This window comes from Bactrocera neohumeralis, chromosome 6, assembly GCF_024586455.1.
Source record: "Bactrocera neohumeralis isolate Rockhampton chromosome 6, APGP_CSIRO_Bneo_wtdbg2-racon-allhic-juicebox.fasta_v2, whole genome shotgun sequence".
Taxonomy (NCBI): domain Eukaryota; kingdom Metazoa; phylum Arthropoda; class Insecta; order Diptera; family Tephritidae; genus Bactrocera; species Bactrocera neohumeralis.
The window spans coordinates 42,990,988-43,012,721 of NC_065923.1; the positions used below are offsets into that span (position 1 = coordinate 42,990,988).

The window sequence follows — 21,734 nt, forward strand, 5'->3', positions numbered from 1 at the left end:
ATGGTCTCTTTCTGCTTCAATACAGCTTTTGCACGGTCCAAAACAATGTCGAACGATTGTTTGAGCTCATTGGCCGGTATAGCCGCCAGTGTGCCGCTGCAAGCCTTTTGAATGGCCTTTACGTCTGCATAACGCTTTCTTTTCATGGGTAAATGCATTTTTCCGAAAAAAAAGAAGTCACACGATGCCATATCAGGTGAATACGGGGAGGGGTTAATGGTTAAAATGTGATTTTTGGTCAAATAATCGGTCACAAGTTGTACTTCGAATGTTGGATTTTGAGCAATTTTTGGTCGTCAGTCAATTTGTGCAGAACAAACCGTGCACACACCTTTCGTAAGCTTAAATGTTCACTCAAAATGCGATAAATCGATGTTTTGGAGATGCTCAATTTCATTTCCATAAATTTCAATAATGATTTCGTCAGATTTTTGATGAATTCACGCACAGTTTCGATGGAATTTCCGGTGGTCACGGATTTTGGCTGGCCCACATTTTGATCGTCATTTATGTCCTCACGACAACTTTGAAAATGTTGAAACCAATCGTGCACTCTGCTACGAGATAGGCAATCATTGCCATAAACTTGTTTCATCAATTGAAACGTTTCGTTAAAAGTTTTACCAATTTTGAAACAAAATTTAATGTTGGATCTTTGTTCGAAGCTCATTTTCGCACCGATAACACAAACTTTCTGACACCTACAACGCAATAACTTCACCTCCAATCAGTGAAATGTCATGAAATTCTCACTGGACAATCGATAAAGATAGCAGATTCTAACGCAGAATCCGACATATAGAGGGCGCGTTACCTTGGGACGCTCCTTCTATACTATGCTGGCTGCCGGAAACCCCAATAAAATGAGTATACATACGAATGTGAATACTTGATGTGCAAACCTTCCCAAATATTATTGTTGTTTACTTTTGCAATTAACCACTGGGTCTTAACATTTAGAAGCTCTTTGCACACACACCACTTCAAAGAAATTAATCACATAATTAGAGAAACTCGGTCCTGTAGTTTCCTCTTCAGTGCATAACATAAGAATTAATTAGGCACATAATACTTCACACATCAAGAATGCATGCTATCAAATCATGGGAAGCGGTGGAATGGGCAATAACCACTACAAAGAAGCAGCAACACAAGCAGCGAATTTTTGAATGCTACGCACTTTTGTGTGTATGGGGGATATGCATGCATGACTAACTGCTTTAAATATATGTATGTGTATACGAAATTTACGTTTGAGAAAACTAAAGTAGCAGGACGGTGAAAGAGCCAATTTGGTTATGGCAACATAAACAAAAATAAATATGAATCGTCCATATAAAATGGTACATTTGCCAGCGAAACCAAACTAATTCACACCTCCAACCTGCGTAACGACTATTCCAAGAATGTTCACAAGTGATGGCGATCATTATATAAGTCGATTCATACTTACATACATGCAAATATAAGACATAACCATCACAAAGAGTGTTTGAGTACTTGAACACACAACACAGGGATATTAAGCATAACTTTTACCGAGCAGCAGCGTGGAACATATTAGTAACCTCTTAAAAGATGATGACATCATTCGTTACGGTATGCCGTCAGTTGGTAAGAGTCCACCAATCCACATGTACATATATGTGTGATTGCGCATCAAATTAGAGTAGGATTATGCAGTTCTTTTCTACTCTTTTATGGCCTCATCTGCTTGTTAGTTTTCTTTGTAAAGAGCAAGCAGCCACATAACCACAATGTTCGTTAAAGCGGCTACACCGCATCCCAATTTGTTTGTGGCTAACAGTGCCAAGCAATTTTCAACCAATTTGCATGTACATAGTTGATGCTTGGAATTCACTTTCGCCTTTTCCTTTGCTGCGCTACTTTCAAGATATTTGTGTGTGTTATGCTCATACGTTTATATACGTATGTAGTAAGCATGACTTTGCAGGAATTTCGCAATTGTAAATGTGAGAGTATGGTTATTCACAAACGCCCTTTCAATTTGATGTCTGGCATTTTTGATAAGCGAAAGCATTACTTTTTTATGTACTTTAACAATTTTTGTCGTCGTTCCACCTTTTCCGCTCTGTTCCTTGTACTTATCGTAAGCCAAAAGTTGAAGCTGCATGTCTGGTTGGGGTCAAAATAAACCGATGTACACATATACTCAAAGTGCCGAAATTGAATGAAAGCAGGAGGATTGGACTTAAGCTTTATCAGCGTACATAATAGTATATATATATATTTTACACCAATTGCCACATTAAGTAAATTGTGATTCGGTTAAATAAGTCGTTATGAATAACAATTGAATTGTAAACCGTCATGGCAATGGTAGTTTCAACACTATTATATGTCCTACAAAGCAATATGGTTTATTTGAATAAATGTTTGTCCAACTATCGTACGAGTATATGAACTTTGCTCATAACTCGTAAGATATACAAAATTGTTACCCTAAATTTTAACTTCTTCAATTTCGTTTCACTTTATAACACACCAGTAATTTAAAAAAAAAAGTTATAATAATAGATAACTCTCCGTGATTCTGCCATATCGATATCTCTAAATCGGCATGAAAGCAGTGCATATTTAACACCAAATACGGGTAGGGTTATAATGTGGAAACTAGTGAATGACTACACTAGTTTACAGTCACTTTATTAATTTTATTTGATTATTTCACTTTTCATGATCAGCATCAGGAAGCAATTAATATAATTAACAAAACTTTTGCACAAATGGTTCCTTTAAAGCATGCGCCCCTTATAACCAAAAATGCTAAAAATCGCAACAAACCTGCTGAAGCCCCTAAGTACCGGATATGTGGACCCAAGTACCTATATTTGACTTATTATCGAAATAGCGGTCAATTTATTAGATATATAATAGAAATTCAGTGAGAAAAATTTCCTGATAGTAAGGGGTTTTTCAATAAGAGCACTAAAAAGTTTTTTTTTTAATAAATAAAACGGTTTGCGATATCAAGGAAATTCTTTATTTCTGTATATGTGAGTGCTTTAGTACCGCATCCTTTGCCACATTTCAATACCATTGCTAAATGTGCTGGTCAATAAGTAATGATGCGAGTAATTACTATGGACAATGCGGTTTTGTTTGCCGCCTGTGGGTTTTTGTTTTCAAATCCTTTGTTTGCTTGTAGTTTTATTGTGCCAAATTTAATTAATTGAACAAATACTTACTTGCATAAAAAGTGGAAAAAAAACTTCACAATTAGGTTACGAGGATGACATATCATATATTATGTTATATATAAAGTCAGTCTATATTTATAAACAGTTCCACAATCACAGTTTCTCGCTTTCTAAAATCAATGAAGTGGTGGTATACGTGTCAAAAAAATACTAGGCTTTTAGCAAAATTATCTGAGTGCTGTATATAATCACATTGGCCGCTCGTGGCTACAAATGTTGTACTTGCTCCGTTTTCACGCAGATATGAATGACAGTGGAGTCTGCTAAGGGTTTTAAAAATATTCAGTCTAGCAGACCAGAATTTAGCCATGGCAGTGAACTCCATTTTAGGAACGCTATTGACGCTGATCTCTATTTTATTGTAATTACATTTTCCGACTATTTCCAAAAAAAAAAAAATAATTATGCTAGTGCTGAGTACTCTGCTTCATATTTATAACTAATAAGTGAGTTCGCTTGATATATTCGGCATAAAATTAATGATAGAATTAATAATGAAGTTCCTTTTTATTTAACCATAACTATGGACTGAATAAAATATTTTTACTATTTGAATCTCCATATGCAATGCACGTTTGACAAGAGGCAATAAGTTTGTAATCCACCATTAGCAATACTTCTAACAAACAAAAACTGAAACGTGGAATGCTAATGCATTTAAAAGACAATATATCAGCAATGTTGTAAAAATTCTTAACACAAGCGTGTTTCAATATTTGAATTGATCAGTAGCGGCGTCTGCAGACCGATATATTTTTGCATATATATTGACTTACCCGCAGATATTAATGTACTTACTTACCGTTTATATATCGGAACGATGCAGCTGGACATAAAAAATAACAAAAAAGTCTGCAAAGGTTAAACATATGCGATTGAGTGTATATTTGAATTGTAAAACTAATTTAGAGCACTTCGAAAGAAACTTAAAAAAAATGAATCCCAAACATTGAAAAATTTACTTTCTGGTGCACTTAACAAAGCTGTCAAATATATTTTTAGCAAGCGACAAGCACGAGAAAGCGTCATGAGATAATAACATATTGTATACATATGTATGTCTGACCAATGACAAAGCGCGTCGCAACTGACTACGTACTTAATACAGACTTTAGGCAATCAGGGAAGTCGAAAAGCGTTAACACACAATTGACAAACAAAGAGAAGCAGAGCTATGTAGTACCCTGAATATAATTGCACGTGAATGGTTGTACATGTGTGTGACTGGGTATTGAGGGCCATACGGCGAAGTGTTAAATAACCGAAAATATACAGTTTACTGGTAGCGAAATGTATTTGTTTGCCCAATAATCCATATATGTAGTAGTATAACAGCAATGACGTGCACATAATCTCGCATTAACTCAGCCGTCAACATAAATTATATTAATGGTGTAGATGTATGCGGTCCAAAAGACATTCAAAATGCATTTGCGTTCAATAGACACGTACATGAACGTATACATGTGTATGCTATCTATTGATTGAGGTAAGGAACTTTGAAGTCACTCATGCGTCATGTATCATGCCTGGTACTTACCAATATGTATATGAATATTTCAATCGAATTAAGTGAAAAAAGTCTCACCACTCTTAGCTGCGACCCCGAAAGCAATATATCATTCCAACGCAGCACTTACCATAGAGACCTACGAAAGCCCGTCGTTACCACAGCAAAATATCCAAACCGCATAAATGCAATTAGGTGGAGCGAATGTGTGCATAATGTAGAGTATGCATTAGCCAACGAAAGTTGACGCACTCAGATTAATAAAATTTGTTGCTTACTGCTAAAGTATTGTTCTGCTAATGACTGTGGTATTTCTATATAAATTCTTCGCAGTTTATGTTCAATCTACACAAGCAAATAGTACAACATTAGTTTTTATATCCCAAACAGGCTACATTAAGTTTACAGCGATGTTTTTAACAACCCAAAGGAAACGTGTGAGATCCAATAAAATCTTTATATATAAAAAGTACGTGTCACGTTTTTTGTCCGCAATGGACTCCTAAACTACTGAACCGATTTTAGTAAAATTTAGCATAATGTGTCCACTTCGAACCAACGTAAAAGATAGGATAGTTAAGACAATTCATAAATAAAGAATGCAGTAAAAGCTCTATTAAATGGACGCCCTATTAAGCTTGCATCTCCATTAACCATGTACATTGTTGATGTGTATTAAGTACAATCTATTAAGCAGACAACTCTATTAACTGGTCAGAAACGCTGGTAACCAGACATTGAAAAAGCTGCCTTGAATTCATTTTTATTTCTAATGAAATTTATTTGTATAAACATATTCAAAACTAAAGTACAATTGTACAATCCCTTAGATTCTTATACATTTCGCCTTTATTCGTAAATAAAATTTTCACTGTATTGAATAATATAAAATATATACTACAGCAACGCGTGGCCGGATCCCCTAGTATAAATATAAATTATCAGCATGATGAGCTAAGTTGATTAGCGACGGACTCTCTGTCCATCTGACTATCTGTTTGTATAAAAATACTACTGTAAGCAAGACTTTTGAATTTAAATTTAGATCGTAAACCCATTCGACGAAATATTTTTTCTATGTTGGTATGAGTGTCAGCGACAGATGTGCCAAATGCCAAATCAAAATAATCACTAGCGTTTAGTATACACTTTTATTTCCGCAATACTTAAAGTTCGGCATTCGGCGATTTTTACGATGAGTGAAATTATTCAACAAATAAGTTCCATTACATTTTGTGAACGGACTCATCTTTCTGGTGCCCAAATCATAATTTTGGAAATGACCTTCGGTGATATTTTGTTTGTCGCAAGAAAGTGTTTTTGATAGGTACGAGTATAGATTGTTCAAAAATGGTCAATAACGCGTTGACGATGCATGAAGTCCAGGACGGCCATCAACATCAACTATTGATCAACTCGTCAAAAAATAGAGGAATCGGTTCTTGAGAATCGGCGATTAACTGTTAGAGATTTTACTGGCATCGCTGGAACATCGGAAGAGTCAGTGAAAACCATTTTGAAAGATAATTTGGACCTAAGAAAAGTTAAATCACGAGTGGTTCCAAAATCTGTAAAGTTGTTTTCGAAAATCTCTTCGCGTAAAAACGTCTGTGAAGTCGAAAAGCCATCAAAGCAGATAAAAAAAAGATACAGTTTTTTATTTGCTTGCATGGAACACATTTTGCCATTGTACCTAAGTCGGGTACAAACCATAGGAAAAAGGCACATACCTGCTTTGGAAAATTTTTTTTCTCATTTGACATGGGTTACTTTCTAAAGAAATAATGCAATTACTTTGGTCGGATTAACCCATATAGCGTATAGCTGCCATAGGAATAAAGTTCTTCTAGGAAAGCTTTTGTATTTGTGAAGGATACAACAGCAACCGAACTTAACGTTTAACTTGCTTTGCTTACAGCTAAGTGACGATTATTGAAGCAATTGCACAACTCTTGTAATTTCTTCACAGCGTTTTACTCTATATCCCTAACTATAAGTATTTAATATTCTGGACCTAAGTTTCAGAAAAAGATATACTCAGTTAGTTGTGATTAATGCGAAATATTCAATAAAAGCACTTTTATACAATAGTATCTAAACATATATATATTCCGGTGGATGCTTTGCTTAGCGGTAAAAACATGTTTACATAATGAATTGATTTTCAACGAAACGTAGTTAGAATAGCGAATCAGCTGTGCAAACAAACGGACAGCACTTCCGACGCAACCTTACACTTATATGTATGTGCTGTAAAGTAAGCGTATTTGTGTTGTCTGGAGAAATGCTTCTTTCCATGCAAAGTAAAATTTCTTTATCGTTTTTTTTTACCGATTTCATTTCGATGCGAACGATAAGCGCATGCTTTCTTGTAACGAATTTATCTCGCTTTCTTTGTTATTGCTTTCACGCCTAAGGTTTAGACAACAGAGCAGATTTCAAAATGAATGAATGGAAATGCTAAGTGGAATGCAATTATCGCCATTTGGTACTCTTGGGATATTTTGCGCTAGAATGCGTAATACCTGTAAATTCAACCAAACTTTTATAGATCTTCATACTTAGTATATGTGGGGCTAAAATGGTACAAATCGTCTTCGACCACTTTTTTATGAATTTTTCAATCACCGCTGTCTATAAACAATTTTATTTCACCCTATACCAATAAAATCTAAGATTGCTATGAAGTTTGCATCACTCAGAAGAGAACATCGGAAGCGCTTAAAGCATATGTGATCACCAGCAAATACCTGCTGCGCAAACCGACCGAACAATGTTTAGTTTAAGATGTAAAGTTTTTTTTATTTTTAACTATATTTTCGATATTGACATAAGTTATTGTCCACAGCAATGCCACAATCTCCGAAATTTCCATGCAGCCAAATTTTCCGTGTTTTCTTTTCTTTACTGTCTGTATTTTTGACTGCTTACTATGTAAGCCTTCTGTCATTTACAATTTAATATTTCCGATGTTAGTTGATAAGAAGTTTAAATTACTTTTAGTAAATAACTATAGTACTGAAATTACAAAAATCAACATCGCCGTCTATATGTTTATTATTATTTAAAAATAGAGCAAATTTCAAATATTAGTAAACAGCTTTAACCTAAACCGCCCAAGCCAATGCGCTTCTAAGCAGCCTATATCACTACGGAGTCATGCGTTGGGTGTAAAACTCCATCTTGGCAACTTCCGTTAGGTGCAGCAGTAGATACCAAGAGCAATTTGAAAAATGATTGCCATTTACACAATTACCAAAAACCAAAGTCAACCGAGAAATAGAAGAAAAGGCTACATAGAGTGACCAAAGTAAAATTATATAAAGTAGCAAGTGAGGGCAAATCTAAGCTTCTGCCCCAGTGTGAGTGCAGTTATAAAGTAGTAAAATATAAAAGTAATACTTGCCGTCGCTTTGGGAGCCCCAAATCATTTATCTGTGGAGATGTGAAGCAATTTGATCCATGAGGATAGTGTTTTCTTAGCTTTTCTTTCCTTGCCCAAGTATGGGCATATAAGACTTGGCGCATCGCTTATTTTACGTAACAGCTACAAAAAAGATAATAGAGCTATGTCCTATATATTTTTTTGCTCTTTTACTTACTTTTAGTGTAAGGAGCAGAAGACGTACCATACGCATATGTGGATGCATTAGTTAATTTTTTTTCTCAAACGTTAAAGAAGAATTAAGATCACATATCCCAGAGCAAAAGGCAAACGCGATTTCATTGTTATTTTTCGATGATATAGAAGATTATTATTTTTAGGAAAACTTTAAGTAATTCGGTAGTGAGAATACACAAGACATCCTTCCATCTTACCAATCCTCTTTGATGTAATGTATATGTACTAAAAAATCGATTCCACACCTTAATATTAAGATTGTGAAATTGTTCCAAATACATTGTCGCTATTGCTATACAACTAGTATGGAAGTTTTTATAAAATTTATAATTTCTTAGTTCTTTATCATCAAAGGGTACTGTATTAAAAGATCGTATTTTGCCCTTATCCAAACATTTTCGAGTCCGAATTTATTTACACAAAATAAAAGGATATTATTTAGTTAAAGAAGATTACAATTTAGTCCAGTAATCTATGGTACACAAATAAAATAATTTATGATTCTAAACTTATATTTAAGTTCATTTGGTGCCATTGTCTTTAAATTGCGTTAAAGTGTCAATAGAAGCCAAAATTTCTTTTAGCGAAGCACTGCATCTGAGTGCTAGTCCCCCCTTCACCTATTATTACCCGGTGAACATGTTAAAAATATATATAATTCTGCTCCTTTAAATATATGATTAGAGTTTGGTCAAGCGCTCCCTTCAATAACTAATAATAAATACCTTACATCAACCATCATATTGTCATAGGCAACTTAGGAAAAAAACATTCAATATGATCTGAACTTGTGAAGGACTTTAGTTCAAAAACATTCAGTAATATTGTAACTAATCTGAACTTAGTTAGCTGTTTTAACGATGATAATAACGAAGGTTCCAGTTCGGAGCGCCATATTTGCACTTACATATAACACTGAAGTAATAACGATGGCAGTTTTGAATCGTGTCTCAACAGACGTATGTCAATGTATGTATATATGTATAACATCGCTGGGTCCCAGTCATCTATTTTGTGATTGATAGAGATAGTGCAATAGAGAGATTGAGAAATGAGATTATCTTATTATGATTGACATGTTGCAGACAAACAGTGTGTGCGCGCTTCATATTACTTACTTTATTGTTTTAATTCCCGTCCAAGATACTTTGTGTCGTAACTATCAATCACTTGGAAATCAGTCATTGGTTAGTAAGCGGTGCCTCCTTTGATGCCGTTCAAGAGCATCATCCGGTAGAAAGGTACATTACATTAAGTTCCACCTGAAACGTGATAAAAGTTGTATAGATGAAATGGTTGCCGTGACAAAGCAAATATATGGATATTGTGAAATATTAATAAAAATAAAGACTACGTAAGCCTGTAGATGTTGTTAATGTTGGCCGCTCATTTATCTGCTTTCAGACATCCCGGACGGGATCCCAGCAGCAGTCCTCAATATAATCGCTGCAGAGCGCCCGGCAGTACTACTGAACATATACAACGCCTGATTTGAAACCGAAATATTCCCTGAACCATGAAAAAAACAGCCGCTGGTGCTAATCAATAAGGGAGAAGTAGACCCCAATTCGAGATGTCCGAAACGCCTTCAACAGCGCTAGATGGGTGGATATGATTGCTTCAAGATACCCGACTACCTCAGGGCTGTAGTGCGGAGCTACCTTAGCAACAGAAAACTACTGCATGGAAATAAAGAGGGATCATGATAGATAGCGGTTACGTCAGGAGCAGCACAAGGATCCATTCTAGGCCCAGACTAATGGAACATAAGTTATGACGCTATATTAAAACTAGAAATGTCATACGAATTATATTTAATTGGCTACGTGGACGGCATTGAGGCAGTAATCACAGCAAGGAATTCAGAAGAAGCGCGAAGAAAGCTGAACCAGATCATGATACGGACGCAAGCATGGCTCGACTCACACAACCTCCAGCTCGCCACGGAGAAAACAGAACTACCACTGCTAACAAACAAGCACATGCCTCTCGAGATAAGCATGCACAAAACTACGGATATTCTATGGACACAGAAAGCAGTAAACTACCTAGACTGGACCCCAGACTAACCTTCTGGGTACAAATCCAGCACGCCGCAGGAAAGGCAGAGAAGAACACCTCTTAACTGAGCCGATTAATGGCCAACATTGGTAGTCCCAGCCAAGAAAAGAGAAAGCTCCTAATGTCGACGACAATCAGCGTCTTATTATACGGAGCCGAGATCTGGGCAGACGCGCTTAAAAAGGAAAACCGGAGTATGATAGTGGCCAGAGTGCACCGCACCACAGACCTCAGAATTTCGTCAGGCCATGCAATATTAGTTATAAGCGGTAATGCCCCAATTGACCTTCTAGCATATGAATGGAAAAAGCTGTGAGAGCCAAAAACTTCTCCGATAATAACAAGAGCGCAATACAACAAATAAGGAAAGATACAATAATAACATGGCAACAAAGATGGGAGAATGAAAGTCGCGACAGATGGACGGCCAGACTAATAAAAGATCTGGACTTATGGACAGCTGTAAATTCAGAGAAGTCGATTTTTACACAACCCATCTATTATACGGTCACGGATACTTCAAAAAATACCTCCACAGAATGGGAAAAGTCGAAGAGTCGTCATGCCTATACAACGACGCGACAGAAGACGGCGCTGAGCACACATTCTTTGAATGGCTTCTTTGAATGTGTGCGTTGGCAACGAGAACGCACCGCCGTAGAAAACCTGGTTGGCCCAATAAACTCGAACAATTTAGTCAGCGTCATGTTAGAGACTGAAGCAAACTGGGAGATTATTAAGAAATTCGTTGCTTCGCAGCTAAAAGCGGGACCAGGACGCATCTGGTGACCTGCGTCTTGGTTTCTCTCAATCTCTCAATGAAAAAAATGGAACGCCATCCTGAAGTAATTCAAATGCGGACCCAGAGTGGGCGACAATTCCTTAGAGGTGGGCGACGGTTCCGTTAGTGACCTGCAAGTAGCACTTACCCCCTCCACCTTCCCTTCCACCCCCTCACCCGCAAAAAAATAATAAAATACTGTTCTCATCGAAGGTGAGGAGAGTGTCACTATAGCTGGTGATTATTAATTTTTAATGAGATAATTGCTAGTTAAGGTAATTGTTTACAAATTACCACATGGATTGAGGATGGCATTTATTAGCAGAGATGGAGCACAAATACAGAACGGATTGAGTTGCCAAAATTTATAATACAGTTGTATAATCGATTGTCATACAAGGTTCGTTCCAAAGTAAACAGGACTTCTTAAATCTATGGCCGCCTGGTGGCGCCATCTATATATCGACTGGTGCGTTAGAATCTGCTATCTTTATCATTGTCCAGTGAGAATTTCATGACATTTCATTGATTGGAAGTGAAGTTATTGTTTTAAGTGTCAGTATGTTTGTGTTATCGGTGCGAAAATGAGCTTCGAACAAAGAGCCAACATTAAATTTTGTTTTAAAATTAGTAAAACTTTTACCGAAACGTTTCAATTGATGAAACAAGTTTATGGCGATGATTGCCTATCTCGTAGCAGAGTGCACGATTGGTTTCAACGTTTTCAAAGTGGTCGTGAGGACAGAAATGACGATCAACAAGTGGGCCAATCAAAATCCGTGATCACCGGAAATTCCATCGAAACTGTGCGAGAATTCATCAAAAATCAGCCGAAACCATCACTAAAATTCAAAAAAATGTAAGGTTTTAAAGGCAAAAAAAGGATATATGTATTTGTGTCTTTTTTTGCGGCGAAATGAGTAATATAATTTTATTAAATATAGTGATGTATGTATATGAGAAAAAACTTTCAATGAAAAATATTAATAAATAAGCCTGTGACGGCCAAACTCCTTGAATCGCCTTGAAAAAAGTGGTTTAGCGGTGAACATTACGAGTATAACTCGTTACCGGATCATCTGAAAAAAAAAATGTATATGCATTTTAAAGGTGATGTATTGCTTGTGGTAATCAGAAAGAGTTTTTTTCTATTTGTTGCAGCACTTGGAAGTAAAAAGCAAGATTTTAGCTCAAAAAATTGGGGTTAATTTAAATGGGTTGGGTTAATAAAAAATTAAAAAAAGTCTATCTGATTACCTGTTGATTTATGTGAAGAAGTAATGTTCCAATTTTCAAAAGGATCGGTTCCGAAGATTTTGAGTTCTAATGTTCACGAACTTCAATAATAACGTTTTGGGGAAAATCGATTTGAAGTTTTTTATACATCAAAGTCAAGTATCACGGCCGATCTTTTAAAACGCTGTAATTCCGTTAGTTTGACTATAATTGACTCTAGATTTGTACACAATATTTTCGACATATTGGTCGTTTAGAAAAAAGATTTAAACTGGACTGTGTAAAATATATATGAGAGCAATACGAGAAAGTTAAAGCTCAAAATATGAAAGTTGAAGAGTGCAGGAAGTTTTTGTATAGGATCCATCCAGGCAGAATTTAATAACATAAAAAATAATAGCTAGTGTAAATGTGACGACATTCACAATTAAGCAATTATTTGGAAAAGGTGGTACCTATTTGTGCATATATACGAACCCCTGTTTTTACTTTTATGGGGTTTTTATTTCTTGCTGTTTTACTCATTGCAAGGGAATGTTAAATTACTTATTATACCATTAACATTCGTTGATGCTGGATGGTGGATTTCATTTCGCTTTCTTTCTACGCTTCTTTATTGTTTTAATGAATTAGTAGATTATAAAATGCTCCACGAAAAGATCTGAGTACAAAGAAAAAACTCAGCGTTGCTACCAGTAGACATTGAGATTAATGTTCACACGAAAACAATGAAAGCGATGACATAATAAAAGCAAGGAAAGAAAAGCATAGAAACTCATCTGGCACTGGGACATTGTAAGCTCCCACAAACACTTCTGATGAGCACTGAAGCTCTTGACACTCTGTGTTGGCAGGCGTTAATGAGCGGTGACAGAGCGAAACAGGGCATAATACTACCATCATTGCTTTTCCGCTGAGAATGGACCACCGCAGTTAAGCAGGACATACTTTCTTTACACAAAATATTTCCCAATTTTTTTACATTTTCTTTTCTTCGGTATTTTTTTAATTTTTTAAGGAATGCGTAAACTAGCGAGCAGGCACAGTTGCCAGTGTACACAGACTTATAATTATATTGATGAGATTCGACATTGCAAGCTATTTTAAAATATTTTTTGGATTTTAAAGTATAGATCAGGCCAGTGCTGACAAATTTACGGATAAATATGAAACTTCTTAAAAGGCAATCAGACCAACTGGGAGGTAATGTTTGACGCCAGCAGGGCAATACAAACATTTCGGCAGAGAAAACGATAAAAATTCAATGTCGTACATTTAAATTGTTTTATACCCCGTATATTTCTGTATTTTTTGAAATCTAATTTCCTAATTTATGCTTTTAGGTTTATCGACCATTGTTTTCTTCTCTTCAAAATGTGTGAAAATAAATGAGAATTCTATGGACCTAGTTTAAATTTTCGAGCTTTAAAATTGTATATCATTGCTAGTCAGCAAACTGGTATTTCCCCTCAAATTTTCTTTTTTACAGCGGGATCTGTACATACGGTTCTTCACAATACTTACCAATCGGCAATATTTGTAGTGTTGCTCGAAATGAAAAAGTTCATGACATCAGCCGAAATAATTTCTCTGTAAGCAGGCGTAGCAAATGACGTGACGTGTCCTGCTGTCTGACATTGTTATTGTTATTTATGTCATGACATTTTATTTAAGTATTACAAATGTACATTGGGACAAAAAAGCATCCCGAAATTGTAATTAAAATCCACGGGTGAACGATATTTCAAAACAAGTAGGAAGGGTCAGTTCGGTTGCTCAACATTTTATATTTACAAGAATCAAAAAATGAAACACTTTCTTAAAAGGAAGATCAAAACCAAACAATTTTATATATATGTACATATACTATATATTACTCCTATACCGATAGATACACAAGGTTTGTTAGAAAAACGAAAACCATTATACATACATTGTGTTCAAAATAATAAAAATTCAAAGTGATGTTTTTTACAATTAAATTTTTTTATCCACGTAAATTTTGTTTTTGCCGTCTTTATATGCATTTTAATTTTTAGTAATACACAGTAAATGAAAAAAAATAAATAATTTAAATAAAAACCTCATAAATTCGGTGTTCAAAATAATAGGAGTGCATCACAAAATTCAATAAAATTAATATTAAATTAAAAAGTTGGAAATTATGACTAGTATATAAGTTAGTTTAGTTAATATTTAGTCGAGTAACCGCCATTTTTTAATTGAAGCACATTCGGACATGGTATCGATCAGATTTACCTTTTCAATTTGTGCCATATCTCGTGGACTACTCCATAATTCCCTTGTATTTGATAATCCACAGTCAGCAACAATTTTAATATCTGCCCAAAAGTTTTCTACAGGTCGGCGATGAGCAGACCACGACATAACCTCAACTTTATTGACCGGTTCTTTGCAATGCATGTACGGGTCGTTATCTTTCGGAAACAACTTTTATATTTTCATTCCGTGAATGGCAGTATAACTTTTTTCAATATATCCACACAGACGTATTGATCCATGGTTTCTTTTATAAGATGGATTGGTGCCACGTCATTGTACGAGAAACTTTCCCACTATGCACTACTATGTTTGACGGTCTTAAGAGTGTATTGCGGATTATATTCCGTATTTGGTGGACGACGGATATACTGCCTAGATCCTGGCCCACCACATAAAACTACCTTACATTCCTTTGTCCACAAAATATTTCTCCATTTCTCCGGTTGTCAGTTGCCATGTTCCTTGGCGAATTGGAGCTGTGCTCTAATTATGTTTCTTTGTCAACAATGGAACTTTTCGCGGACTCCACGCAAATAAATCATATTCCAAAAGACGTTTACGAACTGTTACGTCAGTAACATCAAGATCTAGACGCTTTTTTATTATTCAAGACGCCGCTTTGGGATCTTTTTTAGACGACTGGAGTATGCGTCGATCGATTACCTTAATAGTTTTGGGATTTCGTCCACGTGTTTCGGCTTTATTTTTGTTGGGCAGGGAATTTGACATCATTTGATGAGAGCACCCCGATGATTTCTTTAATTTTAATTAAAATAAATGACTTATCCTTTAAAAAATCCCATCCTTTTTATTTTTTTGTACTTACTTTTAAGTTTTTTACAGATTTTGTTTAAATAAAAAGTATTAAACCTCTTGGTAGCTCAACTATTTTTTATGAACAGCGCAATTCAGTAAAAGATTTGAACTCATAAGATTGGAAATAATGTAAACACAGTTTATTTTGCGTTTTATGTACATACCGTTAGTATATAAAAGCTTGACGTTCATGGTATGACATGATAAATTTTTTGGTTAAAACGAAAACCATTATTTTACAGCTGTATATGTATATAGTTGGGGTGGTATCGACCGATTTTATCTATTTTTTCACAATACCACATACTATTAACATGTCACTTACTAAAAAATTAATCAAATACTTAGAGTAAAGTCAGGCGGATGCTCGAAAGTCATGATATTAGTTGTATTCAAGTCAAGTTTTTGCTACAATTTATCTATTTAAGGCACAAAGATACTCTGTTTTGAGTAAATCGTGCTCTATTATTTTCATTAGGATAACTCACATATTGGTCGATATATCCAGCATAAAATCAGCCGGAAGTTCGAAAATTTTACTAAATTAAGTATATGGGGGCTAAGGGAAGTATAGTTCCGATTAAATCCATTTTTGATATACAAACATTACCATTGCCAGTGAGGTACAGAATTCCAGTTATATACATATCACACATTGACCGCCATTTTCGATCAAAAATTAACTAAAGGTACTGTCATCAAAATATTCGGTATCCAGCTTGAACAGTTTTTGTTGGATATGAATAATTTTTGGTCACAAGGGGGCATACACTAAAGGCGTTATTCGTGTAAAGATGAATCCCATTATATTAATTGCTTCTTGATTTGTATACTGGAAAGTAAAAGAATCAAATGGAATTTAAAATTGTGTTACAAGTAGGCTGATTTCGCTCATTTTCACAACGTGACATAGGAATATGAATATAAAAGTACCAAATTTTGTCGAAATCGGTCAATCGAGAGTGAACTAGGTTTCGTCCATTTTCACGATGTTGATATTAGTTCTTGTAATATTCGTACTGGACGAATTGGGTTGTTGTAGATTTAGTGGGTTAGGAGATATATACATTAAACTTATTAAAGTGCGGGCCACTACCACTTTTTTGCCCAAAGGTGCCCCTGGCTACTACGATCTCCTGTGCCAAATTATAGTTTTATATCTTAATTTAGTTCTTAGTTATGGCACTTTACATGTTTGCGGCTAGTGGCGATTTGTAGGCGTAGCAGTGCTCCGATAACGCCCATCTGTGAACTGGTAATTTTTTTACTAAGAAACTTTTCTCGCTACTCTGATCATTTATATACAAGTATATATTGGGTAGTCGAAAAAGTCTTTTCGTATTTTTAATCAAATTTTTACTTATTTTTTTTATAGTTATAATAATAAATAAATTAACATATGACATTTTCGTCCACCATTCTTTCGCATTATTTTAAATCATCAGTGTAAAATCGAAAGAAATTTCTGAACGGAAGAGCGGACCACTCTGTAGCAATACAGCGGTTTCTGCAAGAGTCATAAAATTTCATTTTTTGCGTGGCATTCTTATCTTTTTAAGGCAAATACAAGTGTTGCGAATTCTTTATTCTTCTTCTCATTTTGAACAGAAAACCATAACCGTTTTTAATCTCATTTTCCAACATATGGTGATATGAAATCATCAGGCAAGATGTTCTGCAAGAAACTATTGACAAAATAAAGACGTTTTTCGACAAATTTCGTAGTCCGATCCGATTAGTTTTAGATGATTTGGTGGACAAGAAAGTACTCTTGTCGAATGGTTGCAAGAGTATAAGTTTTTTTGAAGTTACGAGTTGTACGAGAATTTGGACTCTTTGGAAAAGCTTGATCGTGCAAATCCCGACCCCTCATTCATGAAGGTCTTTATTACTGCCGATGAGACATAGGGTCAACCATCATCGGAATGGAGGAAAAAACCTATTTTTCGGTATTCGTGTGTTAGGGCATCATGAATTTGTGCCGGAGAGACAGACCGTCTCTGACCGTATTGAGTCGTTTGTGTGAGAACTTCCGTCAAAAATGGCCGGAATAAGGGAAGAACAATTCACGGATTTTACACGATGATAATGCACCATCGCATGGAGCTACGATTGTGACCGAATTTAAAACCATCGATCAACCACCGTATTCACCAGATTTGGCTGCGTGTGATGTTTTCTTTTTCTCCAAACTGAAATTGCCGCTCCGTGAAGCCCGTTTTCTGTTGATCGAAGAGATAACACAAAATTCGCTGAAGGAACTGAAGGTCACACTAAAAAGTGCTTATGAAAAGTGTTTCAAAGATTGGAAAAATACTTGGCACTTTATTTACAATTTTCGAATACCTTTTCTTCACATGTATGTACATAACCCTATATATTACTATGAACTAAAAATAGTAAGACTATGATCAGAATATTAAAATTCTTACCTTATTTTTAAAAATCGATGTCGTTCCCTTCAAAGTAATCGAACTTGGTCCCAATATACTTGTGCTTGCTTTTTTTCCAATCTTCAAAGCAGTTGTTAAAGTCTACTTAGTGAAATAACCTCTATGGGCGTAGAGATTCACGCTTAGTGTTTTCAATTGACTCAAAACGGTCTTCTCGAATCGGTCAATGAGTTTGTGGAATAGCCAGAAGTCACATGGAGCTAAATCAGGCGAATATGGTGATTGCGACACGATATTTTTTGAAAATTTGGAGAAAAAGTCACGAATAATCAATACAGTAATCGACGGTGCATTAACATGGTGGAAAAACCAGGATATATCGGCCCATAATTCCGCCCTTTGTTTACGAGCAGCTTCGTACAAACGACGTATAATACTCAAATAGTACTCTTTGTTTACAGTTTGTCCGGTCAGAAGGAATACGGAGTGCTCCACAACTCGATAATCAAAGAAAACTGAGGACAAAGCCTTCATTTTTGACCCGCTTTCACGTGGTTTTTTTGGCTTCGGCTCAGCTTTGTCCCGATATTCGGCCCATTGATTGTCAGTTTCCTGGTCGTAGGCATAGACACAAGACTCATCGCAAGTACTTTTCATTACGTTACAGACGTTAACGAAACGCTGTTTTTCCAAAAAATAGTGATTTTGGAACTAATCGTGCTTTCACATTTAATCCAAAATGGTCTTTCAAAATGTTTTTCACTGAGCCTTCCGATACTCCAACGATGCCGGTAGGATCTCTAAATGCAAACGTCGCTTATCAAGCACCTATTCCTTTATTTTTTTAACGTGTTGATTATCAGTTGATGTTGATGGCCGTACTGGACGTGGTTCATCGTCAATGCATTCCCGACACTCTTTGAATAATTTGTACCAATCAAAAACACTTGCTCGCGACAAACAGTTATCACCGAAGGCTTTTCTCAACATTCTGAACGTTTTGGCACCAGAAGCCTTATTTCGCACACAACATTTAATGGAGCTTCTTTGTTGTAAAAATTCCCGAATGCATTTTATGTACATCAGAAAACCAAGTGTATACAAAGTATTAATGATTATTTTAATGTGGAATTTGGCGCAGATGTGGCTGACCTAGAAACAAATTGTATAATTCAACGAGTGGGTTTTAGCGCGAAATTTAAATTAAAAAGTCTGACAATTTTTTGCTGACAGTAGTAAATGTTTAAGGCGACACTTTTATGAAAGGATTTTAGTAAATCATAAATCGTGCTCACAATACTACAATCACCTTTTTAATTTGAGCTTGTAATAATTGTTAGAAGTACTGCTACTACCTACTGTCATGAAGATGAGTTGAAATCAAATTAATTAATTCTTCACCTTAACTCACTTTGCGTTATATTTGCTGAGTAGCGCTTTTTATGACACTTGTGTTATCACTGACCATTTTAATGGCATTCGACACACAGGTAGATGAATGCATTATCACACACGACAAATTAATTTAATAATTATCGCAGACATTTTAACTGTACGTACGTATTGTGTTTCTTCCGCGTGTTACAGTACGCGTTCTAATGAGTACTAAAAGCTCCTTAGAAACTCCACGCAGCTTAAACCCCAAAACTTGCATTCGATGCTTATTAGTTAACGATGTGTTGGTGTGTGTGTGGTCACTAGCCAATATTTGTTTGTTGTTTGGAAACTGTTTTTTAATGCTGCACTACTCCTGTTATGGTTCTGATGACCCAGTGTGCTGAAGGCAGCTGATTGTTGAAAAATTGTTGAGCTCGGCTCAATTCGGTATATTTACATGAAAATACGAACTTCTCTGCTCTCCCATAGACGGCAACAAGAGATAGGGAGTGTAGCAACCTTAAAATGCATTTCTAGGTCATTTGCTCTTTAACACATTGAAACGGTTTATTAAAAGCGAAACAAAGTGAAAAGGGATGGCAGTGGTTCATGAAAGTTCGCCGGTCAAAAGAGAACCAATATGGGAAAAAAGGGAGAGAGTGTAGATTTTAGTTACAGTGAATTGAATAAATACGAAAAGTAACTTTTCATACTAACATTCACTAATTTAAAAAGCGGAGTATTGTGAAAAGAGAGCGCAACACATTTCAATTGTATTAAATACCTGCACAGTAGCAACATTATGTTCTTTTACGACTTTTGTAAGGTCATTTGTAAGGGTAGGTCAGTGACATAAAAGAAATATAAGAGAATTTGAGCGATAATGTAAAGTTGATATACCCCTTAAAATTGCTAAGCATCCACCAAATTGGTTCTGTTGGGACATCTTTACTTTAAATCTTCTGTTGTTTAGTAACAGTTACTAAAATGAGCTATGAACAAATTTCCCTAGCCAGCACTGTCCGGCGTCCACAGAAATGTTCTTTTAACAGTTGAAATCATTACGTACAACAGGGCGATTTAACTCGGTGAAAAGAGCAGTAACATTATAGGAAAAATGCAGAAACGTACCCTTCAATTATCTTCCAAAGTTCCACATAATCCACAGAATGTCTTTTTGTAACATTCTTTTCCTGCACATTTTCATCGGTTAATAATATCGTAAGCCTGCAAAAACTAACATAGAAGATGAACGAGATTGTAAATTCTTGTTATATTAAATAAAACGGCACAGTCTTTAGAGGACGATTTTACGACATGTATATTTTAACATTAAAATCCTTCGGGTATAGTGAAAACTACAACAATATGAGAAGAGCGAACTGATACTTCAGTCATTCTGAATATTTGAACAGATCTCCAAGTTTAATAAGAGTGCAAATGCATCAAAGGAACAGCAATAACATTAGAAATGAGCAAGAGCGTAGTTCTTAATAAACACTTGGACAGAATCAGAACGATGCCATAAGTTAAAATTTTTCTGATGAATTTTATAGCATCCGCAAAACGGTGGAACTTATACGAAACTTGCATTTTTGTGTGGGAAAATAATGCCAGACCGTAAATTGCGATACGATTTTAGCAGTATCCACAGAATATAATTTGACGACATTTCCAATTATGAGTATTGAAATTATTAACGAACTAACAGTAAACCGGAACAATCGCGGTAATATACCAAAAAGAGGGCGAGAGCGTAAAGTTCGCTGGTAATTTGAGAAAACAGTGCGGAAGCATGCATTCGAACAGCTCTCCAACGTACACAGGATTTACTTTACTCAAATAAATTTGAGTATCCAAAAAAAATAGTAATTTAAAGCTTTTAGTATTAGAACATGTAATGTGAAAGGAACAATTCTGTGAAATATAATATGTACCGAAAATTTTCAGATATCAACTGAAACATTCCTGTGATAATACGTATAAACTCAAAATAAGTCCAATGTACATACTAAAAAGGTCCCAAACTTGGTACTTAATTTAGGAATGCTCTCTTAAGCGCTACTTTTTATACTCTTGCAACTAGTTGCCACAGAGTATCATAGTTTTGTTCACATATGGATTATCACCTAAAACTAATCGAGCTATATGATGGTTATATATGTATAAATCAGAATGACGAGAGGAGTTGAAAAATAAAGAGAAGTTAGTAGATGGGCCTAAAAAACGCCATTAAAGGAAAAATTATAAAGTGCCATAAAGAAGCACTAACATAAGATGTAGAACTATGATGTGAAAATTTTGAAAAAGTGGTGATGGTCCCGCCCTCTAATAGGTGTAATGAATATACCCCTTAAACCACTAAAGTTACAATAACCAAATTCACCCAAACCAAATATTATTGGAACTACAACCGACTGTATGAAATAAAATC

The 21,734-nt window shown here is 35.5% G+C and overlaps 2 long non-coding RNA genes across 8 annotated transcripts; both read right to left on the reverse strand.

Moving 5' to 3' along the window:
- Nucleotides 1-8,729: 8,729 nt before the first annotated feature.
- LOC126763668 (uncharacterized) lies at nucleotides 8,730-9,164 on the reverse strand. Its single transcript, XR_007667654.1, has 2 exons — nucleotides 9,079-9,164; nucleotides 8,730-9,019 (listed from the first exon to the last, which is right to left on the reverse strand). It is a non-coding gene; the product is annotated as an uncharacterized LOC126763668 (long non-coding RNA).
- A 66-nt stretch (nucleotides 9,165-9,230) lies between these two features.
- On the reverse strand, nucleotides 9,231-19,641 carry LOC126763666 (uncharacterized). Of its 7 annotated transcripts, XR_007667653.1 has the most exons (5): nucleotides 19,335-19,641; nucleotides 17,963-19,075; nucleotides 11,839-12,037; nucleotides 9,472-9,615; nucleotides 9,231-9,360 (listed from the first exon to the last, which is right to left on the reverse strand). It is a non-coding gene; the product is annotated as an uncharacterized LOC126763666 (long non-coding RNA). The 7 variants fall into 7 exon arrangements; XR_007667649.1 differs by lacking the exon at nucleotides 11,839-12,037 and having other exon boundaries at nucleotides 9,468-9,615; nucleotides 19,335-19,639; XR_007667647.1 differs by lacking the exon at nucleotides 11,839-12,037 and having other exon boundaries at nucleotides 19,335-19,638.
- Nucleotides 19,642-21,734: the final 2,093 nt, after the last annotated feature.